The following is a 17764-nucleotide window of genomic DNA, read 5'->3' as shown; positions in this document are numbered from 1 at the left end:
GGGTGGCTCACAACATCCTATAGCTCTAGTTTCAGTGATTTGACAACTTCTTCTGGCCTCTGCGAGTACCTGTGTAGGTATGCACATACACATACATATACACATAAATATTTGATTAAAGGGGGTTGGAGAGATGGCTCAGCGGTTAAAAACACTGGCTGCTCTTGCAGAGGACCCTGGTTCAGTTCAGCTGACAACCATCTGTAACTCCAGTTCCAGGGGATCCGAAGCCTTCTTCTGACCTCTGTAGGCATTCCATAACATGATGCACTTGCATACACACAGGAAAAACACTCATACACATAAAACTAATGTTCCTTAATATTTGAGAAAACCCTGTACTGAGCACATACACACTTCTTTTCTTGCCATTACTCCCAAAACAGTGCAGTCTAAGAGCTGTTGTATATGGTATTTACATCGTGTTAGGTGTTGGAGTTACCTGGAGATGGTTGAAGTACATGGGAAGGTGTTTGTTGGATGTCCCATGTATAAGCAACAGCAAACACCTGTAGATTTTAGCATCCAAGGGGTCTTGGAGCCAGTTCCCCAAGAAAACTGTGCAATGACTGACTATGAGCAAATTCTATGAATAGGGCCATATTAGGGTTGCTCAACTTCTCTCCCTCTCTCCCTCCTTCCCTCCCTCCCTTTCTTCCTCTGATCAAAATTGGGGCAAGACTGCTGTACTATTGGAAGGCCTCTGATACATAGTTTGAGTGGGAGGGGGACATTTGGTCTTGGGAGGAGACCCCAAATGACAGTGCCTGCTATGGGGGGAAAACCTTTTTCTAGAGGGTGTATAGCCCACAGAGTACCCTCCATGCTTCTGGCCCTCCTGTGTAGCACATCTGGCAGGGGAGGAGGCAAGCAGCCAGAGCCTTCAGCAGGAGTACCCTTGCATATTGGCAAGTACCTGACTTTAGTTGCTTTTAGGATATAGTTCTCAACTGGGGGCAGCATTTGGCAGTATCTGATGATGATATTAGCTAAGGGTACCATTGAACATCCTAAAATGGACAGGATGTCCCCTACAAAAACTGGCCTGGCCCCAAGTGTCAGCAGTACCCATGTTGAGAAACTGATCAAAGGAAAGAGGCAGGAAACGGATTTCAGAGCTTGCTGCACGGCCTTAGGGAAGTCACTTGAGTGTTTTGTGCCTCAGTTTCTCCCTCTGAAAAATGTGGGTGGCAGGATTGCTGTGTTTCCCCTTCATGGGGCTGTCACTGGAATGGGTGTTCAGGCACTGGGGAAGTGATTCGTAAGGCACTCTGAGGCCACTTTGTGGGCTTTCCAGCAGTCTGCCTTCCTCCCTGACTGTTCCTGAGCTGGAGGCATCAGCTGGTGAAATGATCTTGGGCCTTGGATCCTCTTGCCCCAGAGGTTGTAGGGAACCGCCCTGAGGGCCCCAGGCTTTGATGAGGGCTACAGAAATGAGGGGCTGTCTGGGAGCCCTGGGGCCTAGGTAGAACTGCTTTTGACTTTGTCCTTAGCTGGGAGTCCAAGGTTTTGGGGGTGATAAGAGGTAGCTATAGTGTTCCTTATCTGGGGCCCTGTTGTAGGACCAGGATAGTGTTGGGGGGTGGTGCCCTGCGTGTCCAGCAGGCTTCTGTCCACCTCCATGTTCCTTCCAGTTTACCAGCCCAGGCTAAGTCAGAGTCTTGGTGGGCTTCTCTGGGCCTCGCTAGCCTCCCTGTTTTGGAGCTTCCCTCATCTCTCTGGGCTGTCTGCCTTCTTCAGGAGTCACACTTGTCCAGTCTCCCCAACTACACTCTTCCTGAAATATGTTCTCCCAAAAATTCCCGTGAGCTTCTCCACCCTGAGACGTAGATGCCTAATAACAGCCCAGTGGCTGCCTGTCCCTCTGGACCTGTCAAAGCTGGAGCCCCTTCACCATCGGAAAGAGGCACCAGGGAGTGCAGGCTGGTCACACCTCTTTGACAGGCTGTGAGAGAAGTGGCCCAGGAGCCAGGGAAGTCACCTGGGTAGTAAGAACAGTTTCCAGAAGCTCAAAGATCTTCTCAGAGCATGGTGGGTGACATTTGGTCTCCCATTTCAAGAGGGGCTATAGTAAGTAAGACTGTGAGCTGGTGGGAGGCTCAAAGCCAAGGCCACAGGTGTGTGGCCACAGTGGGAGGCACTGAACTGTGGGGTTGACTGTCTGGGAAGCCCTGGGAAAAGCATGGATTTCGGTTGGCCTACCCTGGGCCTGGTGGTGAAATTCTTGCCTCTCTGTGTCTTTTTCTGGGTTCCCTGAAGTTGGAGACTGCAGCCCAGGGCTGGGGAGATTGGAGCAGGTCAGCCTGCGGTAGGCTTGTGGCAGGGCAATGTGAGAGACTGGAGCTTCCCCCTGCACAGTGAGTAATCCTAGGCCACATTTGCAGCTCCCAGGGGATTGTGAAACTTCCTCTGCTGAGGTGTAGGGGGCTGGGTGAGAAACAGCCCTGGGGAAAATGAGGAAATGGGCTAGGGCTGGGGTGGGGGGTGTGGGGCTAGGCTCCACCCACCAGGAACTGAGCACCCCAGCCAGCCTCCTTCCAAAGGTTTCCCTTTCCCAGGCCCATGCAAGTGTGACACACTGTGAGGTGTGTGTGTGGTGTTTATATGTATGTATGTGTGTGTGTATTTGTGGTGTGTATGATGTGTAGGTGTAGGTATTTGTGTGGTGTGTAGGTGTGGTGTGTATATATATATATATATGTGTGTGTGTGTGTAGTATGTGTGATGTGTAGTGTGTATGTGTAGTGTGTATATGTATGTGTGTGTATGGTGTGTGTGTAGTATGTATGAGTAGTGTGTATATGTGTGTGTATGGTGAGTGTGTAGTATGTATGTGTAGTGTGTATATGTATGTTTGTGTGTTTATGGTGTGTGTGTAGTGTGTGTGTGTAGTGTGTATATGTGTGTGTGTTTATGGTATGTGTGGTATGTGTGTGTGTGCCTGTGCTATATCTTCATAGGGGAAAGGCCCCTCTGACTACCATGGCTCAGAGGGTCTTTTCTTTTTCTTTGAGATATATATGTATCTCAGATTCTTCTCCATCCTCCTGCCTCAGCCTTCGAGGCCAGGATGAGAGCAGAAGGGGAAAATGGGGACAGTCAGCCCTGTTGTTATGGGGAGCATCCCCAGACCTAGTTTAGGAACAGAGGATGGTGGGAATTACAGGAAGTTAGGAGTTGGCCAGTTGTGTCTCCTCACCTCTCCAGGCTTGTTTCGAGGTTCTGGTGAGAAAGTCTTGTAGGTATGGTGTGTTTAACTGAGCACCCCAGCCCATAGCAAATCCCATTTCCATTGGGGGCTGGGAGCATCAGTCAGCATTTGAATCCTGGCCCTACAGCCTTCTAGCTATGTGATCCTGGCAAGCAATTTGCCCTTGGTGCCTCTGCTTCCAAATCTGTAAAATGGAATTGACCTGTGTAGCCCCCATCTCATGGGTTCATCCTGAGTATTGAAAGACAGAAAGTGGGGCTGAAGAAGTGGCTCAGTGGTTAAGAGCACTGACTGCAGTGCAGAGGACTGGGTTTTGGTTCCCAGCACTCACATGGCAGTTAACAACCATCCAGTTCCAGGGGAGCTGACACCCTCTTCTGGCTTTCAGGCATGGCATGTATGGGTGCACTTACATACATGTAGGCAAAACACTCAAACACATAAAATAAAAATATAACTTTTCAAAAAAGACAAAAAGTACTTTGAAACAGAAACAGCCAATGAGTAAGCACTGTGCACCAGTTAACATGTTTCACCTGCCAGTGGGGTGTTCTGATGTCTAACAGAACACTGGCAAGGTTATTTTATTATTGTGCTTGGGGATTGAACCCAGTGCTGTACCACTAAGCTCTGCATCCCAGCCCTCGAGGTAGTTCTTTTTGATGATGAGCAGTATGAGCCTGCCTGGCTGTACACTCAGAAAGTCCTGGCTTGGTCCTCACTGGACCACTCCTGTGTGGCCCTGAGTCTCAGTTTCCTTATACTAGAAACAAGGATCATAGCAGTATGATCCTTATACTGGAAACAAGGATCATACCTGCTAGAGTGATGGAGCGGGTGAGGTGAGGAAGCCTAGCACAGGCTTGGCTCAGAGTGTCCCACCAAAGATGCCATTGCTGCATGCCTATTGCCAGTGGGTTGTATGCTAGACCTGAACTTGAGGCTGCCCAGATATGCTTGAACAATTTTTTTTGGACTGTGAGCCAAAAATTAGTGGACCAGGTCACTAATTGGACCCTAATCTGGACATGAACACAGTATAGTGGTCTGCATGAACATTTTAAAAAAGATTTTGTAAAAAAATTGTGTGTGTGTGTGTGTGCGTGCGTGCACGTGCATGCATGCCATGTGCAGGTAGGTGCCCTTGGAGTCTAGAAGAGGGCATTGGATCCTATCACTTCAGTCCTCTTAGGGTCCCTTGTTCCTGGTGCTATTAGACAAACCATATAACACATCTTTATCTGAATTTTTCATAGTTTATATCCTGGGTAGGGGAAATAGAGTAACTTACAAAGGTGGACACCCAGCACCCCACAAAAGGTGAACATCACCTCCCTGTTCCACTCTGTGGCTCAGTGGCCCACCATTTCAGATTGCTTCTGCGCCCTGCCTACAGCCTCCATTAGCTTTTGCCCATGCCTTGTGGGCCCGCAGTCTCGCCCCAGGTTGGTAAATGCCTCCTCTCCAGTCCACGCGGGCAAGACACTGGGGCCATTTTTTTCTGTGCCGCCCGCTTCCAAGATGGTGCCCACACTCCTCCCCCTGCGGCTAACTCTCCACAGCCAATTCTCTGCAGCAAGTCTCACTCCTCAGAGGAACAAGTACTCGGGACACACTCCACCCCTTCCTCCAGCTCTTACACTCTTTCCGCCAATCTTCCGCTAAGATCCCTGAGCCTCGGAGGGGGTGATAGATGTAAGGCGATCTCTCTTGTATTATGGTGAGATAGTGACTTCTTGGGCCTCCCCATTATCCATCTTCAAGCTGTGGCCATTGATCTATCTCAGTGGTATTTCTTCTACTATAGGGACAAATGGAAGGAAGTAGACCCATCTAAATGAACATGAATGTAAATACAAATGCCTAGAAGATACCCCAGTAGGTGAGGTGCACTGTATTCATTAAACAGTATACTTGCAATGGCTTTCCCACTAGGGCCTGTAGCCTTTCTCAACATAGGGGGTTGGCCTGGTCTACAGCACCAGATATGTGTTCCCCTAGGAGCAGGCCTTATCCAATTAGAAATTTGTCAGTTGTGCCTATGTTAGTCAAGCCATTATTGCACTTTCAGGCATTGCTTGGCATGTCCATAGTGTGCAGCATGTGGGGTCCACTGTTGAGTAGAATTATAGGGGAGCCTTTCTTTCCCAACCATCTGCATAGCACCTTCTGACACTATGAACATCATCCATCCAGTGGCATGGAGTTTTTGGCTTAGTCTCAGCTCCATCCTTTCTTTTCCTCCCACACTCATATCATGCTGTGTCTTCAGCAACATGGCCTTACCGACCTTTCTAGTGTACAACAGACATTAATGGTAATAGCCTTGGTGAATTTGAGGACTTCCAGGATCTCTCTCTGACCAACAGCTCATAGGGGGGCAACCCACCCCTGGTACTGTAGATTCTCTTAACAGTTGTATGGTTTGGGAGCCTCTGTTTTTATCTTATACAACCATAAAACTCCCAAGAATCTTACAGCTATAGCTGGCCTTTATTTCTTCAGGTATCTTTCAAATGGGTTTCACATCTGTAAAACACTCAAAGGCAGGTTAGCATCATGTATTAAGTCAATCATAGACAAGCATGGAAAACACAGCATGGAAAGCTTTTATCCATTTGTATTAACTGTTTTCCCCATAGATCTTTGTTAGGTACTATAGCATGGGTACGAGGTATTAATTTTGGGGATTTTTAACCCACCCCTGGGACAGTTTTTATCCTTTGAATGCCTTTTGTAAACTGTTCATCTGGTTTTAAAGCCTTCCAGAAACTCTTAGTGCTGAATTTTCTATCAGTTTTTCCTTTGGGAATTTGGGCTTGACATAAGTATTGCCACATTTGTCTTTGAGCAATTTCTTCTGTCTAGTCTTTTTATATCTCTTGTAGGGTGTTCTGTTATTCTGCAGACACGTTTTACATCTGGGTCAGGGTCACTTAGATCTGCTAAAGCCTCTTTCACTTTACAGAGATCCTCTCCCATTAAATGGCTTAGCAAAACCATTAAAGCTCTATACCATTCTCGAGGTCCCAGTTGAATTAGGCTTTCCTTTGTATCTCTGGTGAACACAGTCTTATCTGGCCCAGTGAACTGGGCATCATATATTGCATTTCTCATACCTAGTTCTCTCAGTAATGTCTGTCTCTCCTTTATAGTCCTCTAGCCTCTGTTAATTATGGGAGTTTCCCTTGGTGATGACCATGTATCTTTAATGCCTTCCACCAGCCATCCCATTAAGGACTGCTCCCCTCTGCATTGGCCTAGGTTGGATGGCCTATCACAAGGATGGATGGGTGGTTATGTAACTTAGCTGTGATGCACTTGAAGGACTTAGACTGATGTTATTTGCTCCCATGTCCCATACCCTCATGAGCCACATGGCAAGGGGCTCTTTGATTGCTTGCTTATAAGTTTCTCCTAGTTTTAACAGTTGCAGTGTGGAGTATTTCCTAGCTACAGCACTGTTAGCTTTTTTTCCTTTTTGTATCAAAGGTTGAATCTGAGGGGCAGCTTTAGCTACTTTTATTTTTAGGTTTTTTCCTTTTTCATTATCTGTCTTTATTCTGGAGTCTGTGCACCTTACACAAGTTAAAATGTCCCGTTTCTTTTTCCTCTCTCAAGCTGGGCAACTGGATCTGCCAGCACCTCCCAGGCCTTTTCAGCTTCCCCTGCTGGGACAAATCTGTTATTATGAAAAGTGGCCACGCCCCCTCTCTGGGTTCTCTGCTTGTGTCCAAGGCCTGTAAAAGTTTTTCTAGCCTTTCTATAGCCTTTAACAAATCTTCATAAACCTGCAACTGGGCTATTTCCCCACATTTACAACACAGCTGTGGTCCATGCTTCTGCGTGGTCGGCCCCTTTTTAGTTCCATATTTTATAATCTGTTGTAAGATCCATGTCAGCACTGCCATTACCTCCCTAGCTTTTTCCAAACTCCCGCAGTTTGTCATTCCTAGTGCCACCATCCTGCTGACTATGCCAATTTGTCATCTGAGTTCTCTTAGAGTCCCTTGCTTCTGGTGCTATTAGACAAACCATATAACACATCTTTATCTGAATTTTTCATAGTTTATACCCTGGGTAGGGGAAATAGAGTAACTTACAAAGGTGGACACCCAGCACCCTACAAAAGGTGAACATCCATTGCCCTGTTCTGCTCTGTGGCTCATTAGCCTGCCATTCCAGATTGCTTCTGCACCCCGCCTACAGTCTCCATTAGCTTTCATCCACACCTCATGGGCCCGCAGTCTCGCCCCAGGTTGGTAAATGCCCCCTCTCCAGTCCACGTGGGCAAGACACTGGGGCCATTTTTTCTGCACCACCCACTTCCAAGATGGTGCCCACACTCCTCTCTCCGTGGCTAACTCTCCACAGCCAATTCTCTGCAGCGGGCTGCCCCTTGGAGGAACAAGTACCCCTCAGGACACAGATCCTCTAAAGCTGTAGTTATAGGCAGTTGTGAACTGCCCAACATGAGTGCCATAAACCACACTGGTGTCCTCTTGGAAGCAGCTTGCACTCAACCACTGAGCCTTATCTCTATTCCTCCATGAACATTTTTTAAAACCAAAAAGGAATAAAATAGGAATGGGGAGATGCCTCAATAGGTAACAGTGCTTGCATTGAAAGCATAAAGGCCTGAGTTCAAACCTGTAGAACCCACCTAAAAGCCAGGCATGGCTGCACATGCCTGTACCTTCAGTATTAGGAGGCAAAGACAGCAAGGTCCCAAGAGCTTAGCCAGCCAGTCGTACTGAAACAGTGAAATTCAGGTTCAATGAGACCTTGTCTCAAGGGAATAAGATAGTGATGGAACAGGACACCCAGTGTTCTCCTCTGGCCTCCGTGTGTGTACAGGCATGCTCACCCTACAAGCACTTGCACACACAAATACAGCACACGCACACACACACACACACAATAGAATGGAAAATATCCAAGTGTATTGCACAGTGTCAGTAGCTGCTATTTTGGAGAACAGTTTGTTTTGTGTGTCTCCAAGGTCAACTGAAATACATCTTTCTGTGAGTCATGGTTAAAAACTTTGGGACCACTTTTTTAGAGACTCTGTCTTCCTGTGCAGGGTAGCTACTGAGTATAAGGTCCAATATCCCTGCTGGGGCTGAGGTATCCGTCTTAAAACCCAGTAATATGGAGGTGGGGTGTCCAGGCCCAGTTCTTAACAAGCAGAGGCAGAGGATGGGAGTGGTCAGGGAGAGCTTCCTGGGGATCCAGGATGTTGGGTAGGGATGGTAAGAGGTGACAGTACCTGGCATGATTGGTTGGCTTGAGGTCCAGGAGCCAGAGAGCACCTGGAGGCAGCTTCTTATTGGTGGAAGGCTACAGGGCTAGGTCTAGCAGGGGATGCCACATGAGTTAGAGCATAGGGTTGAGTGTTGCTTGGGGGCATTGGGGAGGACAGTTTTCTAACTCTCCAAGATGGCAGGGTAGGGTTGTGGAGGACTCAGGGTTACGATGCTCCCTCCCTCTTGCAGTGACTGTGGATGAGATGCAGGGTTCAGAGGCTATAACTTTCTAAACTTTCTCCTGCCTTCTGCTGCCCTGCCTTCAGCTGGCTCTGGTGGGCCTGGCCTATGACCTGGCCCTCAGCCCCAAGAACTACCTCAGGAGCCAGAAGTCTTCTTACTCTTTAGGGCCAGGCCTGGCAAATGCTCAGCAGACTCAGTGTCTCATCTGTAGAGTGGGCATCTTGACCCGTGAGCCACCAACCTGCTGATGGAGTTACCCATCTTGTGACTCAGCGTGAATGGACCAATTTCCGGAAGTGTGGGAGCTCTGGGTGGGTCACTGTTGTGGTCTCTAAGTCTGGGAGGGCTGGAGAAGATCATGAGTACATCAGCTGCCTGTCTGGAGAGCACCTCCTGCCTCCCCACCCTGTGACCAAGGGCAGTGGGAGGAGCAGTGGGAAGCCTGTGACCCGTGGTGGGCTGGGGATGTCCCTGACTGAGAGGGGGTGGCTGGCAAGGGCTCCAGAGTTTGAGAACAAGTCTGGCAGACCCCAGCCTCTCCAGCCTTTCCAGCATTGAGTCTCCTAGGAGCCCCAGCTTAAGGTTTATGTTGCCAGGGGGAGGGGCAGTGCCCAAGGACTGACTGGTAGAAGTCAATTTCCAGGAAGCTGTGGGTGGCTTCCAGCCTCTGAGCACAGAGCACAGAGACTCTGTTATGAACTGTACAGTACGGTGTGCTGCTTAATGAAAAGCTGCATACATTGGTTACCTACTGTATGATTATGAAAGCTGCATACATTGGTGATCTGTGTGATTATGAGAATTACATGAGCCAAGACATGCAGGTTGTACATATGGGCCAAGTAGATGGGACCTACTTCCCCATCTCTCCTGCCTGCATTGATAACCCCTTGTGGGACCCTGGGCTAGGCCTCCTGGACCTGGTCCTCCACGACTCATCCATTCCTTTTCCCTCTAGGTAGCAAGCAAAAGTTCCCAGGTAGGCTAGGAGGGAGGTGTCTGTGGGACAGAAGAACTAGCCTACTGCAACCCCGAAAGCTGCTAGAACTTTCCAGGGCTGGTGACGGCCCTTGGTTTGGGTCTGCTTCAAGCTCTTGTGGCTTCTGATGATCACTGCAGGTATTTGAACTGACAACCCTGAATCTTCCCAGGGCTTTCCCAAGATGGTCTTTGTAAGTGGCTTTAATGAGCAGGCAGATATGGGAGAGTGAGGATTGAAAAGTAAAGTGGGGGTAGGGAAATGGGGAGCTGATGGTTGAAGCAGGAAAGCCTCAGTGAGGTGGGAAGTAGGGTTCTTTTCTTTGGCATATACTGGAGAGCACAGTAAATAATAACCTATGACACATTTCAAAATTGCTGAGAGCAAACTTCAACATCCTTACTACGACTAAGGATAAATATTTGAGGTGTTAGATATGATAGTGAGCTTGGTTAATTATTCTATATTGTATTTATATATCATCACCTCAGTTGTATCTATACATATATAGAGAGTTTTCTTTGTTGTTGTCCTTTTTGAGACAGGGTCTCCCTGTAGCCCCAGCTTTCTTGGAACTCACTATGTAGACCAGGCTGGCCTTGAACTCACAGAGATCCACCTGCCTCTGCCTCCGGAGTGCTGGGATTAAAGGCCTGTGCCACCATGCCTGGCATATACAGAGATTTTTTTAAAAAGCAAAATGAGAGCAGGGTGTGGTGGTGCATGCCTTTAGTCCCAGTAGAGGCAGAGGCAGGCAGACCTCTGTGAGTTCAAGGCCGGCCTAGTCTACATAGCAAGTTCCAGGCCAGCTGGGGCTACAGGGAGACCCTATCTCAAAAAGCAAGGTAGGGAGCACTTTGTTGGACTTGTCAGAGCCTTGATGTACTAACACTCATTTTTAAAAAGTTAACTTTTATGTGTGTGTGCATGAGCATGTATGTGATGTATGTGTACGTGTGTGTTGGTATGTGTACCTGTGCATGTGTGCGGAGGCCAGAGGAGGATGTCAGGTATCCTGTACTATTAAGCTCTACCGTATTCCCTTGAGACAAGATCTCTTGCTGAACCTGGAGCTAGGCTGGCAGCCAGCAAGCCCTAGAGATCCTCATGTCCCATCCCCCCTGCTCCCCACCACAGTGCCGAGGTCAAAGGTGCACACACATTCACTCCTGGCTTCTTGTGGGGGTTTTAATGGTTGAACTTTGGTCCTTGGCCTTTCACACTCATCTCCCCAGCCCCACTGGTACACATTATGTCTCTAGTGTACCTCATGGCTTCAAAATCCTGAGGTTTAAAGCCCCATTTTCTAGATGGGACCTGGAGGGAGGGCTATGTGTGGTTACCTGTGATGTCACTGTGGCCAGGCCCAGTGCTCTGAGTAGTCACCAAGGACTGCCTGGGATCCTGTTCTTTCTCCTTAAAGCAGTGTGTTGTGCTGAAGGCTCTGCCCCTTTTCTTCTGGCCCCCACCCTCTTCCAACATGAGACTGTGTCTTGTGTGGATCCTGGGAGACACTTCAAAGGCTAGCGTGGGCACTAGGCTTTCTTTTGGCCACAGGCTCCTGAGCAGGTCACTTCCGTTCCTTGGGCCCGTGACCCCTCCCTATGTAATAAAACCCATCACCCTGTTTTCCTGCAATATTACAGAGTGAGATGCTTTGTTTGCTCTTGTCAGACAAGATACATACCAGTCAAACAAGCTTTATAATTTCAGGGGGCCATGAGTACATGGAAGGAGACCCTGGCAATGGGGTCAAGATGGCTAAGGCTCCTCTGGATTCATCTGCTGTGTGATGTCTGCCCTGTAGTATATTGCTGCCCCTCTCTGATCTCCATTCCCCGATGACCAGGAGAGGGCCAGTCTGGCTGGTTCTGGAGACCCATTTCACAGGTGAGCAAATGTTCCAGCCAGGGGCCTGGGCTCTCCTCCTCCTGCCCTGCTGAGACTTGGTGTTAGAACAAGGGAAAAAGTGTGTGTGTCTTGATACCTCTGTTTATCTGTGTCGAGCATCTCTGCAGTTCCCCATCCCTGTGTTATCCCCACCCTTCATGTAGGGCGACTGTCCTGTAGCCTGTGCTGGGGACGCATGTGGGCATACCTTGCCTGGCCATACAGGTGCTGGGGTAGGGCTCCTCTGTGTAGGCTGTCTTGTGGTGATGCAGGACTCCAGTGAAGGGCAGGAGGTGGTGCCTCCCTGGCAGAGTGTCCTCTCCCAAAGGGCTGTTTGCCCGCTTATTCTTAGCACTGACTCATTATGGAGTCTATTTTTAGCCCTGGTTCCAAGTGTTGCCAACATCTGGTGCAGCCAGTGCTGAGGGAGTGGGGGTGGGGCAGGGCGACCCCTGTGGATGCTTCTGGGGGTTGGAGGAGAGCAGGGACAGTGTCCTACATCATGCACCTGCTAGCACTTGAAGCTGGGCATGCAGCAGGCATACTATTCATGTCCCGAATTGCGTGCTCTCCTGTCCTCTTATCCTGCTCCAGCGTTGTGGAAGCGGGCCATGTTGGGGGTGGTGTGGGCTTTGCCATTAGCTACAAAGCATAGGCTGAAGGTCAGTGCGTAGGATTTCCCAGGCAGCCCACAGGAGGTCCAGTTGGCCTCTGATCCCTGCAGAAAGGGGTCTCAGTAGGAGGCAGGCCCCAAGCTAGGATGCACAGCCCAGCCACCACCAAAGGAGGAGGCAGCAGATTAGTTATGGGGAGAAAGTAGAGCACAGGGGTTAGGTGGGCAGGCTTTGTAACAGTTGTGGCTTGGCTAATCCCTAGCTGTGTGACCTTGGGCAACTCTTCAACTTCTCTGTGCCTCAGTTTCCTCATCTGTGAGATGGGAGCGTAGTGTTGTGAGGATTAAGCAATATAACATTGTATGACATCTCTAAATAAGAAATGTCTGTGATGGGGGTTGGGGGGGTTGTCAGGAGTGGTGGTGTTATTCCTGAGAAGCCCTATCTGTGTGGGGTGTGTTGAGTAGAAGGTTTCCTGGCTTTTCTCTGGATCATGGGTCAGAGGAAGCTGTTGCACTCCCACATCATGGTAGGGGTGACTTGGGTATAGGGACAGTGAGGGGTCAAGAGCATGCAGGTGGGTAGGAATCTGGGCTTTTCACTCACAGTTGGGTTACTGAGTCTTCCTGACCATCCATTGCCTTACATGCAAGACCCAGTCTGTGATACCTGGGCCACAGGGCACAAGTGCACGAACCTGCGTCTGTGGGACTGTTTGGGTGAGGGCTCTGGCTGTGTCCCCTCCCACATAAGAGTGCAAGGAGTCCCCTTTGGAGTTGGGGAGAATAGCTTGGCTGGCATTTGGAGCCAGGGGCTGTGGCCCTGTCCTCCCAGAACTACACAGCACACACCTCACCCTCCTCCTTTTGAGTGTTTTATTTGGTGAGGGCTGGAAAGCTGTGGTCCTTTTAGAAATATGTATTATACTTTTATTGTTCTTTGAAAATTTCATATATAGATACAGTATGTCTTGATCAAACACATTCCCCTCACTTCCCAAAGCTATGGTCTTGAGAACCCTCAAGGTGCCCTGGCGACTATCTGGGGTAGGAGTGCCCCTCCCCCCTCCCCACTCTTGCATTAGTATAAAGGTTCCATATGTGTTGTCTGAAAATGAGGTTCTGTCCACCTGGGGCTGTCTGGTGGGTAACTTCCCAGGCCTTTGTCCTCTGATGTTCCGAGCCCTTCCCCTGAGTGCTGATTCAGGAGGGTGCTGACTGCCCAGGCTCTGTGGTGCTATGGACCCCTCAGAGTTTGGGGCACAGAGAGGAGTTGCTCTAGGGAAGAGCTGAGTGCAGGGCCTAGCTGCTCCCCCAGGCCCTGGGGTATGCTGAAGTTGTCCCAGAGCATTTGTGTCATCCCTTTCATGCTGTAGGGCAGAAAGGCCCCACTGAAGGGCTGGTGTGTGCACGGTGCACAGAAGGATGTGGGATGGGTGAAATGGCCCCAACATGATATCCCCACAAAATGGGACTCTGACACGGGGCCTTTCTTGGAATCCCCCTCCTCTTCGGGCCCCTCTCCCTGCGTTCTTGCCCCCTACATTGTTGAATTAGCCTTATGCTATCCCAGCCCTGGGTTTCAGAGTCAGTGCGTCATAATCTGGCATGCAGGCTCTTCCCTAGTCATCTGTTTTCATGTCTAAGATGCGGGAAAAGGTTGAGCTCCACAAGGCCCTGCTGGCCTCATGGTATCTGTTCTCAGAGCACAGGACTGATTTCTCAGGATGGAAGCAGACATGGTACAAGTGCCCCCTCCAAGCATATGTACACACACACACACACACACACACACACACAGAGACATGAGTCAGTCAGATATGTGCTATGTAGCACTGACAGGATGCCTTGTGAACTGTTGTCACTTGGTTGGGGAGATGGAGTCTGTGGCTGCCAGGGGACAGGTGATCATCCAACTGTACCTTCTGGGTGAGGGTGTCACTGTGACTTGTGTGTGTGACCTTTGGGGAGTGTGGGCAGAAGCCCTTGGGGGGGCCTCTTGTTTGTGTGAAGGAATATGTGGACCTGTCATGGAGCCCCAGAAGGAGCAAGGCAGCCAGCTCCTGTCGCCAGGTGCTTCCCCAGGCTCTGAGGAGAATGGAAAGTGATTTCAACGAAGGGGCCCTCCCCATTTTGGCCACAGACTGAGGTGTGGGTAACTTGACTTCTCTCTCCCCGCTGCCCACAGGCCCCCACATTCCTTCTCCCTGCTCTCTCTAGACCCTGCTTCTTTCCTTTTCTTGCAGTTTGGTGCCCTGTCTGGGGTGTAGCAGCCTGCAGCTAAGGAGGCAGTGTGGGGACCGGGGAGACATGAAGCTCTAGAATCCAGGGACCAGGCAATCCCAGCCCCAGAGGAAGTGGCCTGCCAAGGTCCAGTCTGGGACACTGCAGTCAGCACCTGATACCAGCCAAGTGGTTTTCCAGCTTAAGAAGACCTGCCAGGGAGGGGAGCGGGCAGCTCCACCTGCCCACCTTCTGCCTGCTATCCTGGCTGCAGCCAGCTGGTGATTCATTCCCCCAAGGAGGGTGCCAGCAACTCCCCTGGGGCACCCTAGGGTACTGGTACAGACTGGATGTCCTGGGTGCCTCAGAAAACCTGTATAGACCAAGTCTGAACCTGGGCTAGCTGTGGAGAGAGTAGCAAGGCCCTGTGTATGGGACCAGGATACTTGCTGGTCCCTTCTCCTGGCCCTCACAGCCTTTGCTGTCCCTCTGGCCACTGGAGAGGTGGCAACCCCAAGTTATATAATAGTCCCTCACAAGTGAGGAAGCAACCAACAGGTCCATTCCCCAGTGCTTGCCCCTAGCCCGCTTGCATTCCTCCCTGCACGGAGGGGTAGACAGTGCTTGCCCACCCTTGCATCCCCTGCTCCAGCTCTGCTGCCCAGGAGAGGTGGGAGGCTCCCTCCAGGGAAATGAATTCTTGGCCCGAGCCCAGATGCCAGCCTGCCCAGCTTTGCTCCACGGTAACGCTGGGTGCACACACAGTCCCATTGTGTGCCTGGGCCTCAGGCCTGCGTCACGGGCCTGGCACCGGCTCTATCCACAGCAGTGGCTCTCTAGTCTCCTCAGCAGCCCCCACAAGGGCCTGATCCCTCAGACCCCGGTGAGGAGGAAGGAGTCGGGGGGCTGGTAATTAAGGGAGAATGGTGGGGTGGGACCAGGCCCTTTGGGACACTTGAGAAGCCATCATGTGTATAAGATTTGAACAGGAAACGGAGGCAAGAAGGGGTGTCTGGATCTTACTGAGGCCTCTCAGCTAGTTAAGCACAGGCTGAGACCCAAGGTGGCATGATGAGCCACTTACCACTGTTCCCTGGACTCCTGATTGCATGGTCTCTCCTCTCCAGAGCTAAGTTGGAAAAGCAAAGCAGGCTAGTTTTTGCCAAAGGGTGTAAGGGGACCCCCAATACATGAGCATCCAGAGCTCCCAGGTGCTTGTGTAAAGTCAAGGATGGTGCTGGCTAATGGCCAGTCAGAGCAAGTCTCCAAAACTGGAGGGCAGGCCCTGCCTCAGTTTCCCTACTCTTCTGTATTGTGTATTCCCTGTGCTTTCCAGCCAGGGAAAGGAATATAGAGGTGAAGTGTAGCCAGGGTGGGGCCTGGAGCCCCCTTTGCTGGCCTAGGTTCCACTGGGAAGCAGGACATGCTGCCTCTAGATGCTTCTATTCTGAGAGTCTGGCCTGACTCTCCCTACCTCCTCAGGTTTCTAGTCTGAAGGGGCCTCTGTGGCAGAGGAGCCTGCCATGGGAAACCTAGCACCAGGCAGGGAGGGTCTCACTTCTGCCTTGGGCCCAAGCCCACAGGCCAAGTTGAGGGACCCCGGATGTATCCTTTGTGAGGTCCACCCCATTTCTCACCTTCACAGCTGAACCCCAAGAGCCCCAATACCCCCAAGCCCACCCAGTTCATCCTGGGCATGAAACTTGGCTCCCTTCAGCACCACCCCAGCCCTCTTAGCAAAGGGACAGGGATTCCTCAGTGACTACAAGATTGTGAAATGCCAGGACCAGTACATGGGGACAGGTGGGGAAGACAGAGCTGAAAGGGTCACCCAGGCTGGCTTCCTCGTACCCGCCCTGCAGCCTCAGCGGTACTGTGTACCTTTCCCACCACCTGGTCAGCACGTCCTCCCCTGAGGGTACAGCCTTGGGCATGCCAAACCCTGAGTATGTGAACATGGCAGGCAGAGCCAAAGAGTGGCATTGGGTGGCTGCTATCCAGAGGCCTGAAGGAGGTGCTGAGGCAGAGGAACCTTGGGACAGACCTTGAAGAGCTCACATGCTAGCTAGAAAACAATGCAAAATTCCAGGCTTCTCAGTTGAATTCTTTCTTCCTGGCTTTACTGAGGGTCCCACGAAGGATATACAATGAAGCCCTTAAGACCATTCCCAGCAAGCTTTGCTGTGCTGCCTACCAGGGTAAGTGGTGGGAGCAACAGTGACTGCGGTAGAAGTGCAGCGTGGGCCAGCACCATGGCTCAGTGAGCAAAGGCGCTTGCTGCAAAGTCTGACGACCCACTCCTTCAAGTTGTCCTCTGACCTCCACACCTGAGCTGTGGGTCACCACACACACACACACACACACACACACACACACCAACACACACACACACACACACACACACACACACACACACACACGATTAAAATATTTTTAAAAATTTTAATAACATTTTACTATTTTTTATTTTATGTGTATGAATGTTTTGCCTACATGTATGTAAGTGCACCCGTGTCATGCAATGACAGTGGAGACCAGAAGAGGGTGTCACATCCTCTGGAACTGGAGTTATGGATGGTTGTTAGCTGCCATGTGGGTACTGGGAATTGAACCCTATTCTTCTGCAAGAGCAGCCAGTGCTCTTAGCCACTAAGCCATCATTCCAGCCCCCCTTGTTTTTAACAGTATCAGTTACTGATGCTTTTCCAAATGAGGGCAGGAACCGTCTTTCTTTTTTGGTTTGCTTTTATTTTTGTGGTGCTAGGGATTGAACCTAGGACCTCACACATATTAATTAGGCAAGCTTTCCACAACTAAGCCACCACCCTCTGAGCCCTGGAAGGGGCCCTTATTCATCCCTTTATTCCTGTGCCATGCACAGACGTTGGCTTGGAGCAGATTGTAATCAGGGAAGGGTGAAGTCAAGGTGGGCTGTCTGGAGGAGGAGGTGGTCCTGGAACAGGGCTTCCAGAGATGAGAAAGTTGAACAATAGAGGGGAGAGGAATTGAGTGAAGCATCTAAAGGCTCAGAGTGGGCGGGTTGTTTCCAGGACAGGGATAGGGAAAGGCTAGACACCTTGAGGGCCCATTTGGGGGTTTGGGTTTTTTCAAGAGGCCAGTGGGAGCCATGGGGGGTTATGGACCTTTCTCTATTGGCTCAGTTTGTTTTGTTTCTGCTTCCTTGGTCTTTCAGGGCTATTTTCTTTCTCCACTTCTCTAGATAGAGACAATAAATCTTCCCATTTGCTGCTGCTGCTCCCCCCCTTCCTTCTCCCCTCCTCCCCATCCTCCTTTCCTCCTCCCCCTCCTCCTCTTCCCCTTCCTTCTCTCCTCCTCTTCCTCCTCCCTCTCCTCCTCCC

The sequence above is a fragment of the Nannospalax galili genome, unplaced genomic scaffold, assembly GCF_000622305.1.
Source record: "Nannospalax galili isolate Female #2095 unplaced genomic scaffold, S.galili_v1.0 scaffold1892, whole genome shotgun sequence".
NCBI lineage: Eukaryota > Metazoa > Chordata > Mammalia > Rodentia > Spalacidae > Nannospalax > Nannospalax galili.
The sequence above is the reverse complement of the archived record's forward strand: the minus strand, read 5'-3'. Positions refer to the sequence as shown.